The sequence below is a fragment of the Schistocerca serialis genome, chromosome 6 (genome assembly GCF_023864345.2).
Source record: "Schistocerca serialis cubense isolate TAMUIC-IGC-003099 chromosome 6, iqSchSeri2.2, whole genome shotgun sequence".
Taxonomy (NCBI): Eukaryota; Metazoa; Arthropoda; class Insecta; order Orthoptera; family Acrididae; genus Schistocerca; species Schistocerca serialis.
In genome coordinates this window covers 645,812,267-645,838,327 of record NC_064643.1, presented here as the reverse complement: position 1 = coordinate 645,838,327, position 26,061 = coordinate 645,812,267, and the positions used below count along the sequence as shown (strand labels likewise).

Below are 26,061 nucleotides of genomic sequence, written 5' to 3'. Positions count from 1 at the left end.
TTCATTCATTGTGTTCTATAGGTCCTATGAAGAAAATGAACTTCCAGGGGCATATTCCTTAACAAAAGACAGCTTACCCAGATGATGAAATTTAATCTGTATACTGTCTTCTTCTTAAACTTCAATCTGAAAAATGGTCAGGGGCAATCCTCATATTACATTCCTCTCTGTTTCCTGTTATTCTCTTAGTTTCCTCTTGTTGTTGTGTGGTCTTCAGTCGTGTGACTGGTTTGATGCAGCTCTCCATGCTATTCCATCCTGTGCGAGCTTCTTCATCTCCCAGTACCTACTGCAATCTACATCCTTCTGAATTGCTTAGTGTATTCTTCTTTTGGTCTCCCTCTACGATTTTTACCCTCCACACTGCCCTCCAGTACTAAATTGGTGATCCCTTGATGCCTCAGAACATGTCCTACCAACCAATCCCTTCTTCTAGTCAAGTTGCGCCACAAACTCCTCTTCTCCTCAATCCTATTCAATACCGCCTCATTAGTTATGTGATCTACCTATCTAATCTTCAGCATTCTTCTGTAGCACCACATTTCGAAAGCTTCTATTCTCTTCTTGTCTAAACTATTTATTGTCCATGTTTCACTTCCATACATGGCTACACTCCATACAAATACTTTCAGGAACGACTTCCTGACACTTAAATCTATACTCGATGTTAATAAATTTCTCTTCTTCAGAAACGCTTTCCTTGCCATTGCCAGTCTACATTTTATATCCTTTGTACTTCGACCATCATCAGTTATTTTGCTCCCCAAATAGCAAAACTCCTTGACTAATTTAAGTGTCTCATTTCCTAATCTAATTCCCTCAGCATCACCGACTTAATTTGACTACGGCATGACCCGATATCATTCGACTACATTCCATTATCCTCATTTTGCTTTTGTTGATATTCATCTTATATCCTCTTTTCAAGACACTGTCCATTCCGTTCAACTGCTCTTCCAAGTCCTTTGCTGCCTCTGACAGAATTACAATGTCATCGGCGAACCTCAAAGTTTTTATTTCTTCTCCATGGATTTTAATACCTACTCCGAATTTTTCTTTTGTTTCCTTTACTGCTTACTTAATATACAGATTGAATAACATCGGGGAGAGGCTACAACCCTGTCTCACTCCCTTCCCAACGACTGCTTCCCTTTCATGTCCTTCGACTCTTATAACTGCCATCTGGTTTCTGTACAAATTGTAAATAGCCTTTCGCTCCCTGTATTTTATCCCTGCCACCTTCAGAATTTGAAAGAGAGTATTCTGGTCAACATTGTCAAAAGCTTTCTCTAAGTCTACAAATGCTAGAAACATAGGATTGCCTTTCCTTAATCTAGCTTCTAAGATAAGTCGTATTGCCTCACGTCTTCCAATATTTCCACGGAATCCAAACTGATCTTCCCCGAGGTCGGCTTCTGCTAGTTTTTCCATTCATCTGTAAAGAATTTGCTTTAGTATTTTGCAGCCGTAACTTATCAAACTGATAGTTCAGTAATTTTCACATCTGTCAACACGTGCTTTCTTTGGGATTGGAATTATTATATTCCTCTTGAAGTCTGAGGGTATTTCATCTGTCTCATACATCTTGCTCACCAGATGGTAGAGTTTTGTCAGGACTGGCTCTCCCAAGGCCGTCAGTAGTTCTAATGGAATGTTGTCTACTCCCGGGGCCTTGTTTCGACTCAGGTCTTTCAGTGCTCTGTCAAATTCTTCACGCAGTATCATATCTCCCATTTCATCTTATCTACATCCTCTTCCATTTCCATAATATTGCCCTCAAGTACCTCGCCCTTGTATAGACCCTCTATATACTCCTTCCACCTTTCTGCTTTCCCTTCTTTGCTTAGAACTGGGTTTCCATCTGAGCTCTTGATATCCATACAAGTGGTTCTCTTTTCTCCAAAGGTCTCTTTAATTTTCCTGTAGGCTGTATCTATCTTACCCCTAGTGAGATAAGCCTCTACATACTTACATTTGTTCTCTAGCCATCCCTGCTTAGCCATTTTGCACTTCCTATCGATCTCATTTTTGAGACGTTTGTATTCCTTTTTGCCTACTTCATTTACTGCATTTTTATATTTTCTCCTTTCATCAGTTAAATTCAATATTTCTTCTGTTACCCAATGATTTCTACTAGCCCTCATCTTTTTACCTACTTGATCCTCTGCTGCCTTCACTACTTCATCCCTCAAAGCTACCCATTCTTCTTCTACTGTATTTCTTTCCCACATTCCTGTCAATTATTCCCTTATGCTCTCCCTGAAACTCTGTACAACCTCTGGTTTAGCCAGTTTATCCAGGTCCCATCTCCTTAAAATCCCACCTTTTTGCAGTTTCTTCAGTTTTAATCTACAGCTCATGACCAATAGATTGTGGTCAGAGTCCACATCTGCCCCTGGAAATGTCTTACAATTTAAAACCTGGTTCCTAAATCTCTGTCTTACCATTATATAATCTATCTGAAACCTTGCAGTATCTCCAGGCCCCTTGCACATATATAACCTTCTTTTATGATTCTTAAACCAATTGTTAGCTATGATTCTGTGCAAAATCCTACCAGGCGGCTTGCTCTTTCATTCCTTATCCCCAGTCCATATTCATCTATTTCTTTTTCTTCCCTTCCTTTTCCTACTATCGAATTCCACTCCCCCATGACTACTTCTCTTGTGATTCTTGAACCAAGTGTTAGCTATGATTAAGTTGTGCTCTGTGCAAAATTCTACCAGGCGGCTTCCTCTTTCATTTCTTGCCCCCAATCCATATTCACCTACTATGTTTCCATCTCTCCCTTTTCATACTACCAAATTCCAGTCACCCATGACTATTAAATTTTCGTCTCCCTTCACTATCTGAATAATTTCTTTTATTTCATCATACATTTCTTCAATTTCTTCGTCATCTGCAGAGCTAGTTGGCATATAAACTTGTACTACTGTAGTAGGCTTGGGCTTCATGTCTATCTTGGCCACAATAATGTGTTCACTATGCTGTTTGTAGTAGCTTACCCACACTTCTATATTTTTATTCATTATTAAAACTACTCCTGCATTACCCCTATTTGATTTTGTATTTATGACTCTCTATTCGCCTTACCAAAAGTCTTGTTCCACCTGCCACCGAACTTCACTAATTCTCACTATATCTAACTTTAACCTATACATTTCCCTTTTTAAATTTTCTTAACTACCTGCCTGATTAAGGGACCTGACATTCCACGCTGTGATCCGTAGAACGCCAGTTTTCTTTCTCCTGATAACGACGTCCTCTTGAGTAGTCCACGCCCAGAGATCCGAATGGGGGACTATTTTACCTCTGAAATATTTTACCCAAGAGGACGCCATCATCATTTAACCATACAGTAAAGCTGCATGCCCTTGGGAAAAATTACGGCTGTAGTTTCCCCTTGGTTTCAGCCGTTCGCATTACCAGCACAGCAAGGCCATTTTGGTTAGTGTTACAAGGCCAGATCAGTCAATCATCCAGATTGTTGCCCCGGCAACTACTGAAAAGGCTGCTGCCCCTCTTCAGGAACCACAAGTTTGTCTGGCCTCTCAACGGATACCCCTCCGTTGTGATTGCACCTACAGTACGGCCATCTGTATCGCTGAGGCACGCAAGCCTCCCCACCAACAGCTAGGTCCATGGTTCATATGAGATCATATCTGATCTGCCTGGACTGCCTGGAGTATTTAAGCCTTTCTCTGTTGCCTTGAATCATTCCTTTTATTACATTAATTACAAAACTGTTGTGTTGGTAGAGTTGGGCAATTGATTGATCTCTTCTTTTCCATACTGTTGGTAGCAGACACCTTTTTTTCTAAAAATTTCTCCATTTGTGATCTTTGTTGTGTATGAGATCTTTTCTGTCCTCCTCCAGCATCAAGTTTCAAATGCTTCAGGATATCTCTTATCACATGCACCAATAATCCACATTTTGTAGGCATAAAAGGCCATGTTCCTGATTAAGCTCTTGGTAAGTCTATTTGTAGTCTTGCATTTAGGTTTCTTGATGTAAGTAGCACATTTTTTTTGTAATAGGCTGCCTTTTTGTCTATGCAGTTTAGCCCTTTATGTTGGCTGAATGTTTGTCATCTGAAGTTATAATTCCTAATTAGTTAAAGCTACTTACTTGCCTGAATGGTATGTCATTAATTCTAATGTCTGTTGTGATATGTTGGCTGTTGTATTCTTTGTATCAATTTTCCTATTATACTTCTCTCTCAAGAGATTGATCATTCTTGCTGATGGTTTTTTTAGAGTTTCTATTTGTTTTCATCAAAGAGAGGTATGTCGTCTGCATATTTTTTAATTTGATCTGCAGTTCATCAATTTTTATGCTTTCCATATACTATTTACATTCCTCAGTGTATTCCTCAACATATAGGTTGTTCGAAACTGGTGACAAGTTACATCTCAGTTGTACTTCTTCTTTATGTAAACCACTTGTACTTCACCATATGTGTGTATAATGACTCTTTGGAAAATTCATATTTTAGTGTGTGTGGCCGAGGGAATTGAAATGCACAAGTAGCAATAACAATTATTTGTTTATTAACTAAGAAACAGAACTCAGTACACAGTTTCTGGGGATGAGTGTCTACACCACTTGATTACAAACTGAAAAGTCACTGCCAGATTTGCCTGGAAGTTGCTGACCATGATGAGGACCATGAAAGCTGTAGTTGGTGGTGATGGCGAGGAGGATTAGTGAAAGGGTTCCACGAGGCTGTGGGATTGTGGATGGTTGAGATGAAAGACACACAAAGCTTTGACCTCGAATGCAGCTAAGACACAGGTACAGCACAATGTCACATAAAAGAGCAGTTGACAGAAGTCCAGCAAATGTCAAATGGAAGGTGCTCACGGTGAGGGTAGAGATGACTCCGTTTGATGGGCAGCAGATGTGGCCGGCATTGAGCCCGGAATATGCACTGGCTGCAGAATGGTCAGACGGGAGCCTAAGTACTTGCCAGCGGATGAATTCTGATGTAGCATTTAGTGAGCATGTGATTTCACTTAGGATAATTGTGCCTGCAACTGCAGTGTTGTTTACTCCAATCTGCGCACTGCTTATCATCGAGACTGGCACCAACTGATGCTGTGGAGGCTGTGTGTGGCTTAGTCAAAAACAGCCTTTGAGTTGTCTTGATGTCTGATATGATATGAAACATCTGTAAGAGAGCTGGTCACATTGCAAGGCAGCAGCCCAATGTATACAATATCCCCTTCCACTTAAGGAAGAGCTGGTGGAGTCATCTTAGGGAGGACATGGTATCCAAAGAGAGGAAGTGCCCTAGAGGCAAGGAAACAATTCTGAATAAAAAGGAAATGTGCAGTGTTGGGGTATGGGAAAGGCTTATTGCCACCATAGGCAGCTCACAGAGCAAACCCCGCCTAACCTGGAGTTTGTAGGAAATTTACAGGGCCTAGAGGTACCACGATGAGCAACAGAAGCAAAACCCAATGGCTGTGAGGAGCCACTGTGTGTGTGTGCATGCTATGACCGGAGGCACCCGGGAGGGGTAAGCAGGAATGGGAAACTCAGGGCAAGGACTAGGGGAAGACGCACCATGTCTAGGCAACACTGGTTGGAAGACCATACGAAAATTGGAGACTGGAGCCCAATACAGTTAGAATAACACTTGGGTATTAGGCAGAGTGTGCAAACACAGTCAAAGAATGGGCGTCCACACTAGCAGCAGCCAAAGAACTCACAAAAGCAGCCAACGAAGAGAACTGATGGAGTGTCACAATCTGGAGAGGGAAAGGCCAGGGGACTGGAGGGAAGGGGGGGGGGGGCAGCATTGGGGCAAATATACTGAAAATGAAGGGAAAAAAGGTGCAATCCAGGTAAAAAAAAGTGGCAGGTGAAAAGTCGCGGTGGTCTGGGACACAGAGAAACATCGGGCAATCAGTGCAGTCAATGGAGAGAGTGGCACTGTCAGTACTGAATGAAGGGGAAGAGTTCCTGGAGGGGGTGTGTCCAACTGGCACTGGAAGCATAGAAGACAAGGCAAGAGGAGAAGGAGCCATGGAAACCTGAGGAAGGGGCGACTCGTCTGGGGCAGTGGTGCCAGTGGGAGTGGTGAGACCAGCCACCGAATTGATGGCAGCAGAGACAAAGCTGGCCACGTGGCTGAGCCTGCTGCTGGGGCAAAGGGTCAGTAGCACCAGCATTGGTGATGGAGGTTGCCACGCCAGTGTCTGTGTCGACTGGACTGGCATTGACTGAGATGATGAGAGGGTCAGTGTCAGTGATTCTGATGGGCTGCAGATGCGGTCAACATTGAGTCCTGAGTGTGCACTAGCTGCAGAGTTGTCAGGCAGTGGCCTGAATACATCCAGATGATGAAGACTGGTATGGCATTTAGTTGGCACTTGATTCCACTTAAGAACATGGTGCACGCAACTGCAGCAGTGTGTACTGCGATCTTTGTGCCATGTATTGGAAAGGCTGTGTGACATTCACCTGCTTTATTTCTTCAATGATGGTCCTCAGTGAAGATGTTCTGTGTTGTTATACTGGCTGAAAAACAGGAGGGGGAGGGGGGGGGGGGTGGTGGAAGTTCAATGCCGACTACTTTAAATGATAGCCGACAATTGCACAGCTGTGTTTCATTGTTTTTTACTTTCACTGTTGATTCACAACCCCCCCCCCCCCCCCCCTTGCTCCCCCCTGAGGCAGATGGCAAAACAAGAGGGAAAGTAAAAATATCCCAGCTTGGTTAGTCAAAGCTGGTGCCACCTGATGCTGTGAAGGGTGTATGAGCTTGATTAAAAAGGGCGTGGCAAGTTATTTTGATGTCCGATAACCTGGGGTAATGTTACTAGTGGGCCTGGGCTGCATCTACCCACTGTACGTGTCTGTTACAGTGTGGCAATGTCACAAGGTAGCAGCCCGGCATATACGATTGATTTACTCACCATAGTCCACATATAGTATTTGTCACAAGAGAACAGAAACTATACTGACATTTAAAACAATTCTCACTTATTCTTCAGTCTCAGTTGCACACTGCTTAGTAAATGACAGATTTTGATCTCTATGAATCATTTTCAGATCCAAAACCAGAAAAAGTTAATTATGTACTGTCTATTATTTTACAATAAGTAGAAAAAATAAGTTTGAAGTTGAATAGTTAGTTCAATATTACAGTTACAAGATAAGATGAGTAAATACTGTTTTGGTGTGTACAGAAAACCTACCTGTGCAGACATTGATATTGAAGTCTTGGCATCCTGATAGAGTTAGGATGGCATATTTTCAGTCTATGATTAATAGGTTATTAAAACTGCCATTAAGGGAGCAAGAGAGGAATAAAGAAACTACTGCTATAAAACAATTAGCTGTAAGCAATGATTATCTAGTTACAACAGTAAGCAAGTTATTACAGAAAATTAAACAGATGAACAGAAAGTAAGAAAATCAAGTACATGCCAGTGAGTTATAAAGGAGTGTTGCAAAAGTAATTGCTAGATATTTCTGCAGCACCAATTTGCTTATAGGGTTTAAGACTAGTGACGTTATTTGCTTGACACTGAGGCACCGAGTGAATTTAAAGCCTTGGAATTCATGGCAGCAGTATATATAAAATTAACTGTTGAAACTGTCCGAAAGCTTTCACAGGTCAGACATACAAGATGTTTGAAGTACATTTCAAAGAACACATTTCAATCCACAGTGATAAAACAGCGTTTGGAGAACAACTTCTGACATCGAATAAATTTGATTCCAAGCTGTTTGAATCAATGATCTGCATTTGGAAGGGCTGCATAGCAAACCTAAGGGACACCACCTAAAAAAGTTGGCAGAAATTGAGGTGACACACTGTTCACAAAAGCCCAGCAGCACATCAAATCTGCAGAATGAATTTATCAGTTTTCATTTGAGAAATTGGAGGTCTCTTCCGATCATCCAGCTTGATGCAGCACATGTTTGGGCATCAGCCCCTGCTCACCGAGAAGAGACAGCAGTGGGGCATTGGCCCACACACCATCAGACCGTCATGTGGACTGGTTTCTATACATACTGTAAAACCATACGAGGTCACCAAACAGAAGCAAATGCAGTTAACCATAACTATCATATCCTGTTCCTCTTAACTTTAAGTGCTGCAGATAGTTTCACTTTTGTAATTTAATTTTTTATACTCTTCATTGTTTTATACTTTCAGGGTTGTACATTTTAAATATTTAATTACACTTAATTCAGTTCTAGTCAATATATATAATTCCACTTTTATAAATTACTGTTTATATCTATTACAATTTGTACATCATTGTTCTACACTTTTAATATTTTATATGGTTTTACTTTATTAGTGTAAGACCCTTATGGTTTTATACTTTCAATGTTTCACACTTTAAATATTTTAAGACATTAATTCAGTTCTAGTTACTTTTTATTCCAGTTTTATAATTTACTGTTTTATGTCTTTTGCAATTTTACACACCTTTTGGTCTACACTTTTAATTTTATGTAATGGTTCTTTTAACAATTGTAGTGGAAGACCCTCTCTTGTTAAACACATGACTACCTCCCCACCTTCCCTCACCTCCTTGCCTTCTTTCCCCTCTCCCAATCCCCTTCACCTCATACTTTTTTTATTTTATGCCTTTTACAGTGTGTGCATCCATTGTTTTACACTTTCAATACTTTAATGGAACTTTTTACATGATTGTACTTTTTATAATTTTAGCATGCATCCTCTCTTGTTAAACTCATCACAACCGTACATCTCCCCCTCACTGCTTTCTCTCATCACTTACAGCCACCCTTGCTCCATTCTCCCTCTCATACTTCACTCCTCTTTCACCCCCCGCCCCCTCTACCTCCACCAGAAACCAATGTAAAACACTGATCACACTCGGGAATGAGTACTCTGATCAGAGGTTCTGACACATGCATGACAGGTTGCTGATGCAACTACATAGATACATTCTACAAATGTGCAGTTCTTTTCTGCTTATTGTAAAATAACAGACAGTGTAACGTCATAATGATCTCCTTCTTTCTTGGCCTGTATAAACCTATTTTTAATAGACAATGACATTTTGTTGAACAGAAAAACTATATACAGGTTGTTCATAAATGTTTAGCCTGATAAGAAAACATTGTAGCTCTTGATTGAATACAGTAAATGAAACATGCCTTATACCATGTATACCTCTACTCATTAAATTTTGAACCTTACATAAACATTTAATACAGGTAATACATCACTTCAAAAAGGGCACCCCTGGTAACATACAGAAGATCAAGACGTCTTCAACCTCTTGCAACACATTCTGCAACATATCTGATGTAATTATGCCAAAGGCATCTCTGATATTTTGTGGCAGTGTCACAATACCAGGAACTGTTTTGCACACATTTTTCACATACCCCCAAAGAAAGAAATCTAGGGGATAGTGTCAAGTGATCTCAGAGGCCATAATTGGGCCATCTCTGCCAATCCACCTTTGGGGAAGGTTTCATGCAGATTTCTAGAGCCCAATGAGGGGGAGTGCTGTTGTGCTGAAAGATGACAGTGTCTTGCATATCCTGTAGCTGGGCAATGGCATAATTTACCAGCACCCATTCTAGGTAAACATATCCACTTACACTGCTTTCAAAGAAGAAAAATGGGGCATCACTTGATCATGCCTTAACACATACCACACATTAACCTTTGAACTGTCCCGAATGTGTTCTTGTATGACATGAGGATTTTCTGATGCCTAGATTTGGACATTATGGTGGTTAACTGAGCCAAAAACATAAACTATAGTCTCATGGGAATACATGTCCATTGCAAATTATACACATTTTGGATGATCATTTGGTTGTAATGCCTCAACAATTTGGACCTTGTATACGTACAATTTAAGACATTTGTGAACTACTTTATGCACTGTACTCTTTGGCACTTAAAGCTCCCACAAAGCTTGTCTAATTGATTTCTGTGGCAACCTTATGAATGCAGTTTAACTGCCTGCACATTCTCCTCCAAAACTGATGTTCTGCTGCTGCTTGTCTGTTTTTGAAGTGACCTTTGCTAGAAAGGTTTCCAGCCATGTTCTGATTAACTTAACATCTGGTGCTTTCTTTCCATAAAGGAAAGATTTGGTTTCTGCTAGCCACACAACACACTGAGCTTTCTCTTCGAGGGAGGGGGGGCAAGCCATTTTTACGATGTAGCTCACACAGTGCTCCTTGCGTTGAAAGTGGTGAATGAGACACAGCTGTACAGAAACTTCACAGATAGGCCTGTAACAAAAAACAAACGTTACCATCATAAATATAATTAATATTTAATCTTTTAAATCAGGGTAAATATTTATGGACACCCTGTATTTATGATGAGCAAAGATCTCGCATAATGTTTGGACTTGAATTGTAACAACACTGATTTAATTTTTATCTCCATGAGTAAAAGGGAGAATGGTCTGTCATTTTTGTCACTTGTTGCATTCTTCTCTTGTTAGCTGATTTTAGGGTCTCTTTCTTGCTTGTGTCTGTACGGACATATTGTCTAAGTCTTCTTGTATAAGTAATGATAATTGAAATTCATTGTATTGTTCTTCTTCATTTTAATGTCAACATTACATCTTAATAGTGAGATCTGTGATCAAAACTAGCTCGCTTGATTGTGTTCCATTCGGCCGCCATTGTGAGATAAGTGCTATTTATACAGTGTGATTTTTCCACCGTTTACAAATTCAAGGGACTGAATGATGAGAGGATACGGAACAAAAAAGGTCTGATGATTTTATGTCTGGAACTGCATGGTTTTCATGCTAGAGACCATTTATTCCACTGTACTTCATTACAAAGACTGCAGTCTAATACACATTGTACCATGCAGCCCCAGATACAGTATGCATGGTTTCCTCTTACGTCGTGCCCTAGCACCCTCTCCTGCCATAGCAATTGGTAATGTTGTGACCAATTCACTTCTCTTGCTGACTCACCTTGTAGTGAATGTGATACAGTGATGTACATAATGGTTCCATATTCAAATTGAGAGCTTGTTGTCATGGTGTTTACTTACGGAAAGGCAAATGGCAATGGGCAGTGGGCAGCAAGGTTGTATCAGGAGATCTATCCCTGCTGACAACAACCACAGCACTCAATGTTTGCAACAGTGTTTTGCTGTTTGTCTGAGACAGGGTCATTTCAGGGAGCAAGAAATCATGAAGAACGCACCCGAAATGTTGGGATACCTGACTTGGAGGAAAATGTGATGAACACTGTGGAAGGCTGCTGCCACATCAGTACCAGGCAGTTGGCCTGCCTGTGCAGGGTGCACCAGATGGCTGTGTGGAACATTCTCCATGGCAGTTGTTTCTGCCCTTATCACTTGCAACGTGTGCAGGTCTTACTAGTGACAGACTTTCCAAATCAGGAGCAATTTTGTCTCTGGTTTCTTCACAAGACAACCACAATTCCAGGATTTGTGTGATCCATCGTATTCACAGATAAGGCCACTTTGCACGGAGTGGTATCTTCAACTTTCATTACAGTAATCTGTGGGGTAGAATGCAGAACCCCCACAGCATGGTGACAGCGAATCATCAGCATCGGTGCAGCCGGAATGTGTGGTCCTGGATAATTGGTGACCATATTTTGGGACCAGTCTTCCTTCCACGTCGCCTAACAGGCCAGAACTATCGATGTTTCTTGCGGGTGACTTTGGCTCCCTGCTGGAAGAAGTTCCATTGATGATTTGGAGGGTTATGTGGCTGTTATATGATTGTGCTCCAGCCCACTTCGCCATGAACGTCCATTCGCATCTCAGTTGTGTCTTCTCTGGTCATTGGATCGGGCAAGGCAGTCCAGTTGCATGGCATGCTCGTTCACTGGATCTCACCCCATGCGATTTATGGTTAAGGGGCCATCTCAAAAGTACTGTGTATGCTAGGCCCATTCCAGATGTGGAGACACTGGAGCACTGTATTAATGCTGCCTATGACTCTGTTTGGATGCAGCCTGGCTGACATGAATGTGTGGGACAGAACATGCTACAGTGCATACATGCCTCGTTGAGACACATGGATACCATTTGCAACACATACTGTAACTGTGGCTGCATGGTGCTGCACATATTGGACCACAGTCTCTGTAATAATTTATGATTGAATAAATGGTCTCTATCATGGAAACCATGGATTTCCAAATATAAGTTCAGTAGACATCTTTTGTCCCATATTCTCTCATCGATCAATCCCTAGAGTTTCTACACAGTGGAAAAAAAATCACCCTGTATTTGCTATACAGAACTTGCTTGTTTTATCTTGATGAATGATTTGCCAGTGTGAGCAGAAATTGGCACACTTATAATTTTAAATTTCACAGTCATAGAATTTTTAGCCAAGCCATTTAATTCCAAAGGTTCTGATTCATGTTCACAATACTTAGTTAAAGTGTGAAAGAAAGATATTTTATTGTAAAAACATTTGTTATGAGCAACTTCAATATAGTTTTCTTTCTCATTGAACTGATGTGTGTGCAATGCTAATGAACTGGACCAACTTTGGACATTATGTAATGTGAAAGAAAAGGAAACGTTCAGGCTAGCTGTGGTAAGTTTAACATTCTTTATTATGACCACTGTTTTGGCTTTATTGCCACTATCAAGTAATGTCATTTGATTTGATGTCCATATTATATCTATAAAACTTTTGCTGTCTAATTCATTGAGATTATGTGACATGTAGTAATTATAAATGTGTGGAACACATTTTGTCACTTATTTGATAGTTAATTTACTATAAAGTATGATTTGACATTTATTTGGCAGTTTTTTTTTTCTTCTTCTCCTTTTTTTTCTTCCACCCCCCCCCCCTCCCCCCAGTCAAATAAATGCCAAATCATGCTTTGTATTAAGTGAACTATCAAATAAGTGAAAAATGTGTTTCAAATGTTTATTATTACTACATGTTACATAATCTCTTCCAGTCAGACAATGACAGTTTCCTATAGATGCAATGTGGACATCAAATCAAACTAGATGTCATGTGAGAATGGCAATAAATCCAAAACAGCTGTCGTTATAAAGCATATTAAACTTATTCCAGATAGTCTGGACATTTCCTATTCAAAGTGTCATATTGTGGCATGTACTACACTGTGGGCCCTGTCAAATGAAAAGTAATCTGGAAAATTTATCATATTTCCTTCTCCGCCCAGACTGCATGTAATGTGAATTACAACAGCACATAATTAGCTTTTACATTGTTTTAGATCTGAAGATGCCCAAAGAGATATAAATGTGTCATATATTTAAAAATGTGTGCAACTGAGACTGAATAATAAATGAGAATTGTTTTAAATTCATATACTGTTCTTCTGTCTCTGAAATCCAGACCAACACTGGATATAATCTTCATTAAAATACCCCATTTCATATTATTGAAGGATTTATCTGATTATATTAATGCAAGAAATAATGGGTAAATAATGGTTTCCTTATATCCAGCATTTTCGTCATAACCTGTCAGTACATTAAGACAGCTGCCCATGTGCCTCTGTTCTATGTAAATCCATACTGGTGTTCAACTAAATTTGGTTCAGTATTATTGTTGTCAATATTTCCTATGTGTGTGTCAATAGACAGAATACAATGTTCTTCACAATTTAAAGTCCCAAATTTCTCTGATATTAGTATTGTGAGACACAGCATTAACAGTCAAATACCAGCATACTGCTTAATGCTATTAAGTCTTAAATTTAATCAAACAAATTAGAAAGAAAATAATCAAATTTTGAAAATATAAGTAACTGGATATATAAAAAATCTAATCACTAAGTGGTGGCAGAAGAATACACATGTGGAAGGCGTTACAGTTAGCCAACTTTTGGAACCAGTGGCTCCTTCTTCTGGCAGAAGGATTGTAAGGGACAGAAGAGAGGTGAAGGGAAAGAACTGGTGAGGTTTAGAAAAGGTATAGAGTCTGGAAAAGTCAGCCAGAACTCCAGGCCAGGGGAGACTTAATGGATGGGATGAAAAGGAGACTGATTTTTGGGAACTGCACCAAATGAGATTTGAAAACCTGAGAGCTTAAAAGTGGAAGATAGTGTATTATGAAAGACAGAGATTACTGCCAAAATGTTGTGAACAAGTTAATAAGAGTGAAAAGCTAAGTCCATTGTATGTGATAGAGGTGGAGGGGGTCAGTGAAAAATAGACAGATAAGAAAACGAAAGATGTAGAAAACTAAAAGGGAGTGGAGAAAGTAACAGTTACTGTGAACAAATGCTGAAAGACTGAAGAAATTAATGTAAACTAAGGCCAGGTTTGTGGTGAGAACCCGGGAAACTTTTATTTTATTTTATTTATTTATTTTTCATTTGCACGGCAAATCTCCAAGGTCATGGAACATGTCAGTACATGAAATTACAACATAAAAGCAATAACAAGTAAAATGAAATGTTTATGAACAAAAAAAAAAGTCAAGCCATAAGTTTAAGTAAACACAATCAACAGTATAACATAGGAATCAGCTTAATTTTTCAAGGAACTCCTCAACAGAATAGAAGGAGTGACCCATGATTTGAAAGCAAGTGGATTACTGCAAAGATTTTTGAATTCTTGTGGTAGTTTATTGAAAATGGATGCAGCAGTATACTGCACACCTTTCTGCACAATAGTTATGGAAGTGCAATCCAAATGCAGGTTGGATTTCTGCTTAGTATTAACTGAGTGAAAGCAGCTAACTCTTGGGACTAAACTGATATTGTTAACAAGAATTAACAGTAAAGAATATATATATACATATATATATTTTGAGAGGCCAATGTCAGAATACCCAGACTAGTGAAGAGGGATTGACAAAAGTTTTGCGAAGTGATGACACCACTTACTTCCTGAACTGCCCATTTCTGAGCCAAAAATATCCTTTGAGAATGGGAAAAGTTACCCCAAAATATAATACCATACAACATAAGAAAATGAAAATAAACAAAGTAGACTTATTTTTGTGTCAAACGATAACTTACTTCAGATATCATTTGAATAGTAAAAATAGCAGCATTAAGTCTTTGAACAAGATCCTGAACATGGGCTTTCCACGACTGTTTACTATCTGGACACCTAGAAATTTGAACTGTTAAGTTTCACTAATCATGTGCCCATTCAGTGAAATTAAAATGTCGGGTTTTGTTCAGTTGTGTGTTAGAAACTATTAAAACTGAGTCTTATGTGGGTTAGTGTTAGTTTATTGCCCGCAAGCCATGATATTATGTCATGAATTGCACTATGTGAAACTGAGCCAGTGTTGCACACAACATCCTGTACTGCCAAGTTAGTGTCATCAGCAAACAGAGATATTTTAGGATTACCTGTAACACTATAGGACATGTCATTTGATATAAATAAGGAACAGGAGTGGCTCCAACACTGATCCCTGGGGCAACCCCTATTTGACTGTACCCCACTCAGACCCCACATCATAGCCATTCTCAACACTGTGAATAATGACCTTTTGCTGACTTGTTAAAGTAAGAGGTGAACCAATTGTGATCTGTTCCCCGTATTTTATAATGGTGAAACTTCTGGAGCAATATTTTGTGATCAACTCAATCAAACACCTTAGTTAAATCAAAAAAATATGCCTAGCGTTCAAAACCTTTTGTTTAATCCATCCAGTACCTCACAGACAAAAGAGAATATAGCTTTTTCAGTTGTTACGTTCCTTCTAAAACATATGATAGCAAATTATGTCATATAAAATGATCAATTATCCTTACATGCACAGACTTTCCAATAACTTTACCAAACACTGGTGGCATAGAAATAGGTCTAAAATTGTCTACATCTTCCCTTTCTCCCTTTTTATAAAGCGGCTTTATTACTGAATACTTTCATCATTCAGGAAACTGACCATTCTTAAAGGAAAAATTACAAATATGATTAAGTACAGGGCTAACATGTGCAGTTCAGTACTTTAATATTCTGCTAGGCACTCCATCATAACCATGAGAGTTCTTAGACTTCAATGATTCCATTATTGACTCAATTTCGCCCTTGTCAGTATCACAGAGGAGTGTTTCAGACACCAATCTTGGAAAGGCATTTTCCAAGAGAGTTATATGATTCCCTGTAGAAACTGAAGTTTTTATTTAATTCACCAGCAATGCCCAGAAAATGATTGTTAACTAATGTACACATATCTGACTTATCAGTAACAGAAATATTTGTACTAAGAACTGATTTTGTATCATCAACCTTGTGCTGCTGACCAGATACTTCCTTCACAACTGACCATATGGTTTTGATTTTATCCTGTGAATTAGGTATTCTGTTTGCATACCACATACTCTTTGCCTTCCTAATAAGCACTTACAATACTATTTGTAATTGGTTGCTGTAGCTTGATTGTGACTACTTCTAACATTTTGATATAATTCCCACTTGTTCTACATGATATCCTTATCCCACTAGTCAACTACCCAGGCTGCCTTTTACTGCTAGTACCCCATTTAGAACATTCTAATGGAAAGCAACTCTTAAAGAGCATGAGAAATGAGTTAAAGAAAGCATTATATTTGTCATCTATGTTATTGGCACTATAAAAATCCTGACACTCTTGCTCCTTAATGAGGTTTAAAAAACTCTCTATTGCCATTGGATTAGTTTTTCTATATAGTTCGTAATTATATGTGACATTTATTCGAGTACAAAAGCCTTTTAGTTTTAAAATTTGTTCATAATGGTCTGAAAGGCCATTCACCCTTTTACTAGCAGAATGCCCTTCTAGTAATGAAGAATGAATAAAAATATTGTCTATGGCTGTGCTACTGTTCCCCTGCACCCTGGTTGGAACTAACACAGTCTGCATCAGATCATATGAGTTTAGGAGATCTACCAACATCCTTTTTCTTGCACAGCCATATACAAAATTAATATTGAAGTCACCACGTATAACTAATTTTTTGTACTTCTTATAAAGTGAACCAAGAACCCTCTCTAACTTGAGCAGAAATGCCCTGAAGTCAGAGTTAGGAGACCTATAAACCAGTGCAGTGCTGTGATACGTCTTCGGACTCAAATGGAATACTGTTTTTTACATACATGGCCACTCTCTCACTCCGCAAGAAACTCCTTGAAAAACAGCCAGCTAATCTGTATCCTGGTAAAGGAAGCCTCTTTGAGTGGTGCTCTGATAAACCAATAACATCAGAGTCAACATCTATAAGCAGGTCACTAACGTTATCTCAGATAATAACTCGTATATTTTGATGAAATCCACTAATTCCTTCTCTACTTCGATACCTGACCTCCTCTGAAGGTGATTCCTTTCTTAGAGGGACTACCTTCAAGCAGGTATACCTATCAGCTGACTTCAATCTAAAAAAAGGTGCAGCTCTAACACCAACTACAACAGGAATTTTTCCATGAGTGATCCCATTGCCACCCACTACACTGTCACCTATAAGCTTTGCCAGCCTTCTCTTCCCATACCTATTGAGGTGCAGGCCATGCCTATTGAAACCTGATCTATTGATAGACTCAGTAGGCACCACTGCAATGTGAGCCATGCCTTCTGCTATCAGTGCCTTCTCAATCCCCATGTTAACATGCCTAACAGCAGCAGTAAGATTAGGCTGATCAGGACGCTGAAACAGTTGCACGAAGTGCACATTAGTGCCACCAGTTGGAGTAGGTATCTTTACCAGGTCACCACCTACATCATATTTCCCATCCCTATCAAGATTATTCCCTGTTCCACCCACAGTCACTACCAGATCCTCTTTTGTAAAATTCCTGCATAACTCCCCTATGCTTTCAGTCACCTGAGCCAATCCTGCACTAGGCTTCACAATGCTAGTGATCTGGTACTCACCCCCCAACATTTCCTGCAACTACTGGCCCACACCTCTACCGTGCGAGCTACCTAGCAGCAGCACCTTCTTCTTTCTCGTAGACTTTGCAACTGACGTAGTTAGGCTTCCTAACTGCTGAGGACTGCTGCATGTTTCCAACACCTACAGCTACAAGAGGCTCCTCTCCACTTAACTCTGACAGTTGGTCAAATCTATTGCATATACGCAAAGTACAGCTGCATGAATACCTCCTCCTCTTAGCTGCCTTATTGCCACCTCCCAGTTGCCATTACTCTGCACTCTTCACCCTCCTCAACCTATCTAGTTGTAGTACTAGCTCCCACCTGTGGAGTTCTGAGAAACTTGTGTCTGAGGGAAGAATCCAGATGGTAGATGTGGTGAAACAGGAACAGAAATCACAACTGTCATTCTGTAGAGCATGCTCTGCAACAGGACAGTGTGTGTTGCCAGTATACACCCTCTGCCTATGTCCATTCATCCTAACTGATAATTTGGTGGTAGTCATGTTGATGTGAAAGGCTGAACAGTGTTTACATAACAGCTGGTGTGTCATTTCACAGGTGGCTATTTTTATAGGCATCTGTTGACCTGATTGGGATTCCAAACCTCATGCTTCATATGATACGGGAGATTTTTGAATACCTTTCTGCCTTAGTGCAAGCCCTGCCATAGCGATTCCATTCCAGAGCTCCAGCATTCCCAATTCACATTCTTAGACCCATCCTAGAATCCCCCCCAAATCCATCTCTCTCCTGACCATGGTTGCCAATCATACCATGTTGTAAGCAGTGTTACATATTTGAAGGTAAAAAAAAATTGCTCTCATGGACTTTTTATGGGATGCTAAAATCCCAGATATAATATTTTTTGCTTTTTTTCTCTTATTCATGTAACTCGTTTGTTGAAATTACACTAAAGTTAGGCCTGTATGTCACTGATGAACATATTGAGGTACGAATTTGTACATTTAACACAACTGCAAAATTGTACATCACTTCACTTATTTATTATTAAACCATAGCGCAAGTCAGTTGTCAAAGTAACTTTGATAATATGGTCCAGATATTAGTAAACAATAGTTTGAAGTTTGAAAGTTGTAACAACAATGAAAATACTGTGTATAAATGAGGCAATTCTAAGTCCCGTTCTGATGATGACAAGGACACTTGCACATTGACAATAGACATTAGCTGTTAACAGTTATATCTGAGACAGTTCAGAGGCATGTCAGTTTGCACCACATTAGAAATGAGGTTTATGTAATAAATCAATTTTCCAAGAACAGCTCACAGCTCATGTAAAGTCTTAGGAGATGGCAAGTTCTGGTGTGCCACCGGTGTTGATGATATGTCCTAAGCATTCAGTTGCTGTGTTGGGTGGGGGGATTATGCAGCATATTATATTTGAGGCCCACCTCAGTGAGAACTTGAAGAAGACAGTCCAAATTTTTAGGGTGGTGTTCTGGTGTTTGTCCAGCGATGGTTATGTTGTCAAGGTAATTAAAACAAGGTAGCACCTTGTTTTCTTTGTCTCTTCGTCCAATGGTAATTGAGGATAAGTGTCTGCAATATCCAGTTTTGGTTCTAGTCTCTGAATTTCTGTACTGTTGTTGTCCCGTAATGCATGTTGCACAATGTGTGTGTGGCAAAAGCTGGGTTATGCATTAGCTTTTGGCATAATGTGGCCTTGAAAATCTTTTGCACATCCCAGAGTACTGTTGAACATACGTTGGTACTTGTCACAGAGGTGTTGGGGAGCTTTTGTGTTGATGGCATGCACAGTGTCCTTATGTCTAATCCAGAGCAGTCAAACGCATCCATGCTGCAAATATTTGGACCCATGCATTAGCAAACTACAGTGAAAGGTACTACCTTAGTCATGTTTTTGTATTTTGCAGTCAAGTGGCTCGTTCCAAGGACTGAAATGAAATGTTGTCATTGTTGTAGGTGATGAGATGCAGACTTGATGTTTCAAAGATGGTTGGCCAAGTTTTCCATATGTATCTAGGTTAAGTAATGTGACACAAGCTCCAGAGGCACTGACTGGTTACAAATTTGCTATGTAATCCACAGTTTGTGGTGTTTTCTCTGAATACAATTGATTTGTCAGTTGTTGGAAACAAACAAGTCATTTTTTTACACTTTTCAGGAGAAACAAAAAATTAAATACTGCCATATGTAATTCTGCTATGTTACTGGAATTTTTCAGAACTGAAAGTGACTTCACTCTGCTTTTTTTTTCAGAGAGAAATAATTAACTTAGAGTATATCATTTTGATATTTAATGATTTCAAAGTTTTTTGACTAATTTGGTTTCAACAATTTACAAAAATATTCTTTTGTTTTTTTTTAAGACTTAATTGTATTATCAACACTTCATAATACATCAGCATGGTCTGACAAAATAGAACAAACTGAATTATTTTAACAGCAGTAATGATTAACTGTACATTAACTATAATTTTAGTCAATCACTGGCCAAGAAAGCACTTCTTCATAGAATGATCTCTTTGCAGCAGGCACATATTCAATGACTTTCTTCATATCTTACATCTTCATTCTGGAAATAGGTACTTGGTATGTTGAGTAGGCCATTCGAAAGCTGTCCATTAATCCTGAAATGATGGGCTCACGTCTTTTTCTTAAGTGAAAAATATGTGTTACTAATACATCGATATACAGATTCGAAACCCGCATGAATTCGTCACTTCGTGTTTATTCAGAAAAACATTCTTGCAAACTAGTTTCCTTTCACTTCCAAGCATTATATGGTAAAGAAACGTTGCATCCCTACAGTTTTCACTACATTCTGGATCAGATTTCTGAGGACACCTCAGCTTTACTTCCTTTGTTTCAATAAGGCGCTGCAGATGTAAATCCTGGGCATAATTGGCAGGAAGATAAAGAAATCTTGCCAAAATATTATTACATTGAATTACATCAGTGGAGTCATAATGTTTCATTCGGCAGCTGAAAGGAAATTAATAACATGAGATTGGTATTGCTGGTAATACTGATACTATTTACATCTATACAGTTTCCTACGGTTGTTCCAAGAAAGATTGATATTTACCTGCAAGATTCTTTAATTGCTTTTACTGGAACATAATCTCCTCTGTAATTTTGATAAGGTAGTCATATGGTACAAGCTGTCTTTATCTTATTTCTATCTGCACAAATATTCTTCATTTTTGGAGCCATAGTAATACAACCAACTGCTGCTCAGTGCACATTACATGTGGCTGTTAGTGCCACAACAAAGGAGATGGATAATTTCATCAACAATGTGTAGTATTGGATAGAAACAGATTCTGCACGGGAACGAGCAGCATCTGTTAAAAAGGAATAAATCAGTGACTTATTTGGTTTCAACAACAAACAGTGTAAAGTGCACCACCTTTTCTACCATTTGTGGGAGCATGACGTGTTTGATTTCAACACCAAAGAATAGGCTGTACTCTTAAAAGTGCTATTCAGTGAAAAAACGAAAACTGAAAATTTTGACTTATTTGATTTCAACAATTTATGATTCAATTGTCCATTTCATGTTGTGAAAAATTCTTCTGTTTCCACATGCGCACTAGAGCACTTTTGTGAATTTCAAGATTGGGAGAGCCTGTTTGAAGTGTGGGGTATTCACTTTGAATGTGTGTGTGTGTGTGTGGGTGGGTGGGTGGCTGGGTGGGTGGGCGCGAGCGCGCATGCGCCCACGTGTCTTTGCTGCATCTTTGCTTGTCTAAATTGTGAGCAGGAGGAGGCACAGATTCTGAACATGAAATGATGTTTATTTCCAACTGTTCCTGCTTTGCATTATTCCTGCTGGAAACAGAGGAGGGCTTTCTAATCTTTTTCAGCAGACTGGTTTCATATGTCCCATACAATGACAGAAATTGCCTTTAGCTTGTCTGAAGAAGCAATTCTTCCATTCATGGGTGACATAGCATTTCACACATAACTTCGCTTTGTGCAGAGCTGAAGCTGTGAAATTAATGTTGTGCTGGTGTGGCACATGTTTGTTGTTGTGTATCCAGCCTTGTTTCCACAGTGCTGATTTGCGACTGCTAGGGCTATAGCTGTGGCTGGGGCTTGGGATGTCTCAAGTAAAGTGATAACTTGTGGGGTGGCAGATAAAATTATGTTGGTGGTTGTTTTTGTTGTTGAAGTTTGCTGTCTTTCTCATGCACAGCTGGCAACTATATTTGTGGTTAGCCAGAAACCAATGGAGAACATACTGACCATAGTTTCCAGTTTTCATGGCCACATTCTGGTCCAGCCCACTGAAAGAAATGTTTCTATTCTCTTTCTACTTAACGGGATCAGGACTATGATTATAAATGAAGGTATAAAGTTCTAGTATGTTCAACTGACCTCTATGGTACATTCCTAACAAATTGTCTTTCGCCCTCACTTCTAATACTCAAATAAATGTTCTTAATAAATGCTCACCACAAAAGTGGAAATAATAGTCACCACTTGCCATGTGGATTTTTAATTATCACAGACAGCACACTAACAGTTACTTTAGCAAAATCTAAACAATCCAAGGCAGTGTACAGTCCTCGCGAGTTCACTATCAGTTATTGCAGAAAATATGCGTTTTGTCACAGACCATCTCTGATGTCATCCGAGGCAGAGCGCAATCTGACGTTTAACAGACGTGGATCTTACAGTGACTGAGTGTGAAGTGAAACTTTTCCCTGCCTCTCGGGCTGTATATATGTGCCGCAGCAGATGGCCGAGGGAACTTATGCCATCATCTGCCGTAAGCACATGGCATCAGCCTCTGAACGACCATTTTCTCGCACACAAAATCTTTAATAACAAAGTTATGAATTAATTCTTCTTAATTTTTACATGCATTTGTGTAAGTTGTTTGAAATCACAGAAAAAGTTTCAGTTCGCTTGAATAAAAACTTTGCCTTCTAGAATTTCTATAGTGGAACTAATGGTAGATTGTTACCTCTGAACTATAATTTAATTAGAAGTTGCATTGGCTGTTATTAATACCGCAATTCTAAAATTTGTTATAGCTCTATTATTTAGTAGGTTTTATCATGTGCTGTAACCAAAATTTTCTATCATTAAAATTACAGGTACTAAATGTACTACATTTTAGTTACAAATTTGGTTTTCATTAAATTACTCAAAAACTATAAGTGGTAGCTTAACGTGGTCTCTTAGTTATTATTTTTAGGTTGACATGAGGCACAATAGAAATTTTTACATTTCTAATATGTAATGCCTTCAATTTTTCTTAAAAACTTGGGTTGTGGGTGTAATTTTAATTCTATTATTTGGAACTTGCACTACTTATTTATGACCTCCATAGGCACATTCTGACCAAATTCTGGCTTTCTAGCTTTATTATTTAGCTCCACTTTTTTTTTTCTTGAAACTGTATTTTATTGAAAACTATTGGTTTAATTACTTTAAGTATACAGTGACGAAGTTTGAATATAAAAGTTTTACTTTTAATTTTATACTTAATTATGGTGCAATACTTGTGCACTACGTGCAAATGCGTTAAAGTAATGTGGCGCTACTAGCAGTGAACTGGGGTAAGTCCCGGCACACTCGCTTGGCTCTGTATCTCACAAATGATACAGCACTTGTTCTTCTTCAAACTCATTGCCAGAAATCTTGCTCAGCTAAATCTTGAACTTGTCATGCATCTATAACTTTAAGCACTTCATTGAGGCTCGGGTTGCAACTGTTTAGAATTTCGGCCCTCAGTCTCTGAGCTGATAGATTCAGAATAATAGCATCACGGAGCATTCCATCCTGATAAATTGTACCACAGACACAACCGAATTTACAGTCCCTAATCATGCCCTGCAATTCCACAATCCATAGCTCCGTAGGGCTAGGTTTGAGGCTCACTGAGGAGAAATAATTTCACTAATCCCCCGGTATGTGTAACTCCTACACACAAAAAGAAAAACGTATGATGTGAATCACCTGTGATTTTGTAGGTGTCAGAGTGTTGGTGCTGCTGTTCTATGTACTCTTTCCATGTTTCATTCTTTTCACCGAACTATCGGAAGAGAAGAGGCATCAACTGAACTCTGTCTTTAGCTTCTGATGCCTTTGCTGCTGGACTGCTTGCACTTGTATAAGGCAAGAAACTGCCAACAGCAGTTCTGTTATTTGCTGACAGTGAAACTGAACAAGAGCTGTTAGACGCTGCTCAGCACTTATATGTTGCTCTCCTTGGTATGCCACAATTCCTTAACTATCTCATCTTAAGTATAACAACTTACATATTTCAATTTAATACACGCTCACTCACTCACACACACACACACACACACACACACACACACACACACACACACACAAAGTCCTGCTCTGGTATCCAGAGTCCTTGTTCCACTAACCCATTCTCATCACCAATATGTTGTAACTTCCTTTGCACACTTTGTGGACTTTACTGGTTACAGGAGCAAGGAACAGACGCCGTTTGTGATCAGAGAATTCACATGTTAGTTTAGTCTACATCTAATATCAAACAGCAAATATAATACAAAACTTTGTTTGCTGTAGTTGCAGCATCAATTGCTAACAGTAGACTTGAATGTTGAAATTAATTCATATACCAACGTTTAAAATTCAGTCAGTCTTCAATACAATGACTATCCCAAAGAGGATGAGCCCTCACTGCTATGATAGTCTGTAAATGTTATGAAATGGCAAACACACAAAATGGGCTCCATGCATTGATGTTTGAACTTCAGTAGACCCATAGCTGAAACTCTAGAGAGGGGTGCTTTTGTACCATTGGCACCAGCATAAGCATTCTTGGCAATGCACTCATGCTGCAGTGACAAGGTAAGAAACATGGCAGCATGATTGGCGGCACACATATTTTAAAGTGTGGCCAAATGGATGGTAGCCAATACTGCACTTGGATATGACCATTGCAAGATTGTTGCTCAGTGTCAAAGTTCTTGAGCTACAGTGACGGAGGGGTTGCTTGTGGTAGTGACGAATGAGGTTGTGTGTTGTCATCTCTCTCTTCTATGTTGCCTTCTGTCCAAGTGGCGTTTGTGTCATCTGTACTGGGTGTACCTAGAATAATCCAGGTGGGTTTGAGGCAATGCAAGGGGATAGTGAACCTCATGTGGTGTTAATTTCACACAGTGTGCACTATATTGCATCTGATGCATGGGGAACAAGGGCATCCACAGTGGGTGAATGCACACTGTTAGAAAAGTTCACTGTATTGACCTGTATTTCAGTGAGTCATGCAGTGCAGCATACAACCTCTGTCTGTATGTGCAGTCTGTCGACATTAATGTTACTGCTGTCTCATTCATGCCAGGAATTTGCAGGTGGTGGTGCTGTTCCCACTTTAACTGCCTTAGAAAAGATTGCATAGCATCCACGACCCTTGTGACATTCGCCTTCTTTTTTTTTTCTTTGTTGATTGTCCTCCGTGTCGACGTACTGTGTTGTGATACTGACTGAAAAATGGGGGATGAAGTTCAACACTGACTACTTTAAATGATGTAGCCAACAGGTGCACAGTTGCGTTTCACAGTTCTTTACTTTCATTGTTCACAATCCCCCAATAATACACAGCAGTAAAAAGCTAACCACATAGTTCACAGTTCTTGAAAAATAAAAAGGTACATGTGGAACAGACACTGTCATTGTTTTAACACACGACCTAATTGTGTTACACTTATTTCACAGTTAAGTTGATCCATTGTTGTTGATCTACCAGTAAGGGTTCCTTGTTGGAAACTCGGCCGTGGACTGACTGTCACAGGACCAAAATTCGGGCCCTTATATATCCTCACAATAATAACTGCTGAAACTACACATCGTTTGAAGTTAAATTTACAGAAATTTCAATTAAATCTTAACTCATCAAACTAACTGAATACCTAAAAAATTGGTTCTTTTTAATGGTTTCTTCTACTACAAGGGTTAAGCCAATTATTTGTTTAAATGATGAAATTAACAGATATCATTATACAAACAATACTTTTGACAAAACTGTTAATTACTTTGGAATTAATTAAGGGCTGGCTTTGTTAACCGAATAGAACCAAATAAATATTTTAAGAATTCTAGCACTACTTCTTCCAAATGTTTATTATCAGGTTACAAAACAATTACTAATTTCACCCTATAACGAAAGATACTAACTAGTAATAGTCATAACAAATTAGAAAATCAATTACATAAATGAAACTAAGCACAAAATTAGACCTGGTGTTATATTCTTTA

The 26,061-nt window shown here is 39.1% G+C and overlaps 1 protein-coding gene across 2 annotated transcripts in view; it reads left to right on the top strand.

Annotated features, from left to right (window-relative positions):
* Positions 1 to 26,061, top strand: part of LOC126483636 (myosin-11-like) — a 239,549-nt gene that overhangs the window by 77,011 nt on the left and 136,477 nt on the right. The gene's annotated exons all lie outside the window — the stretch shown is intronic.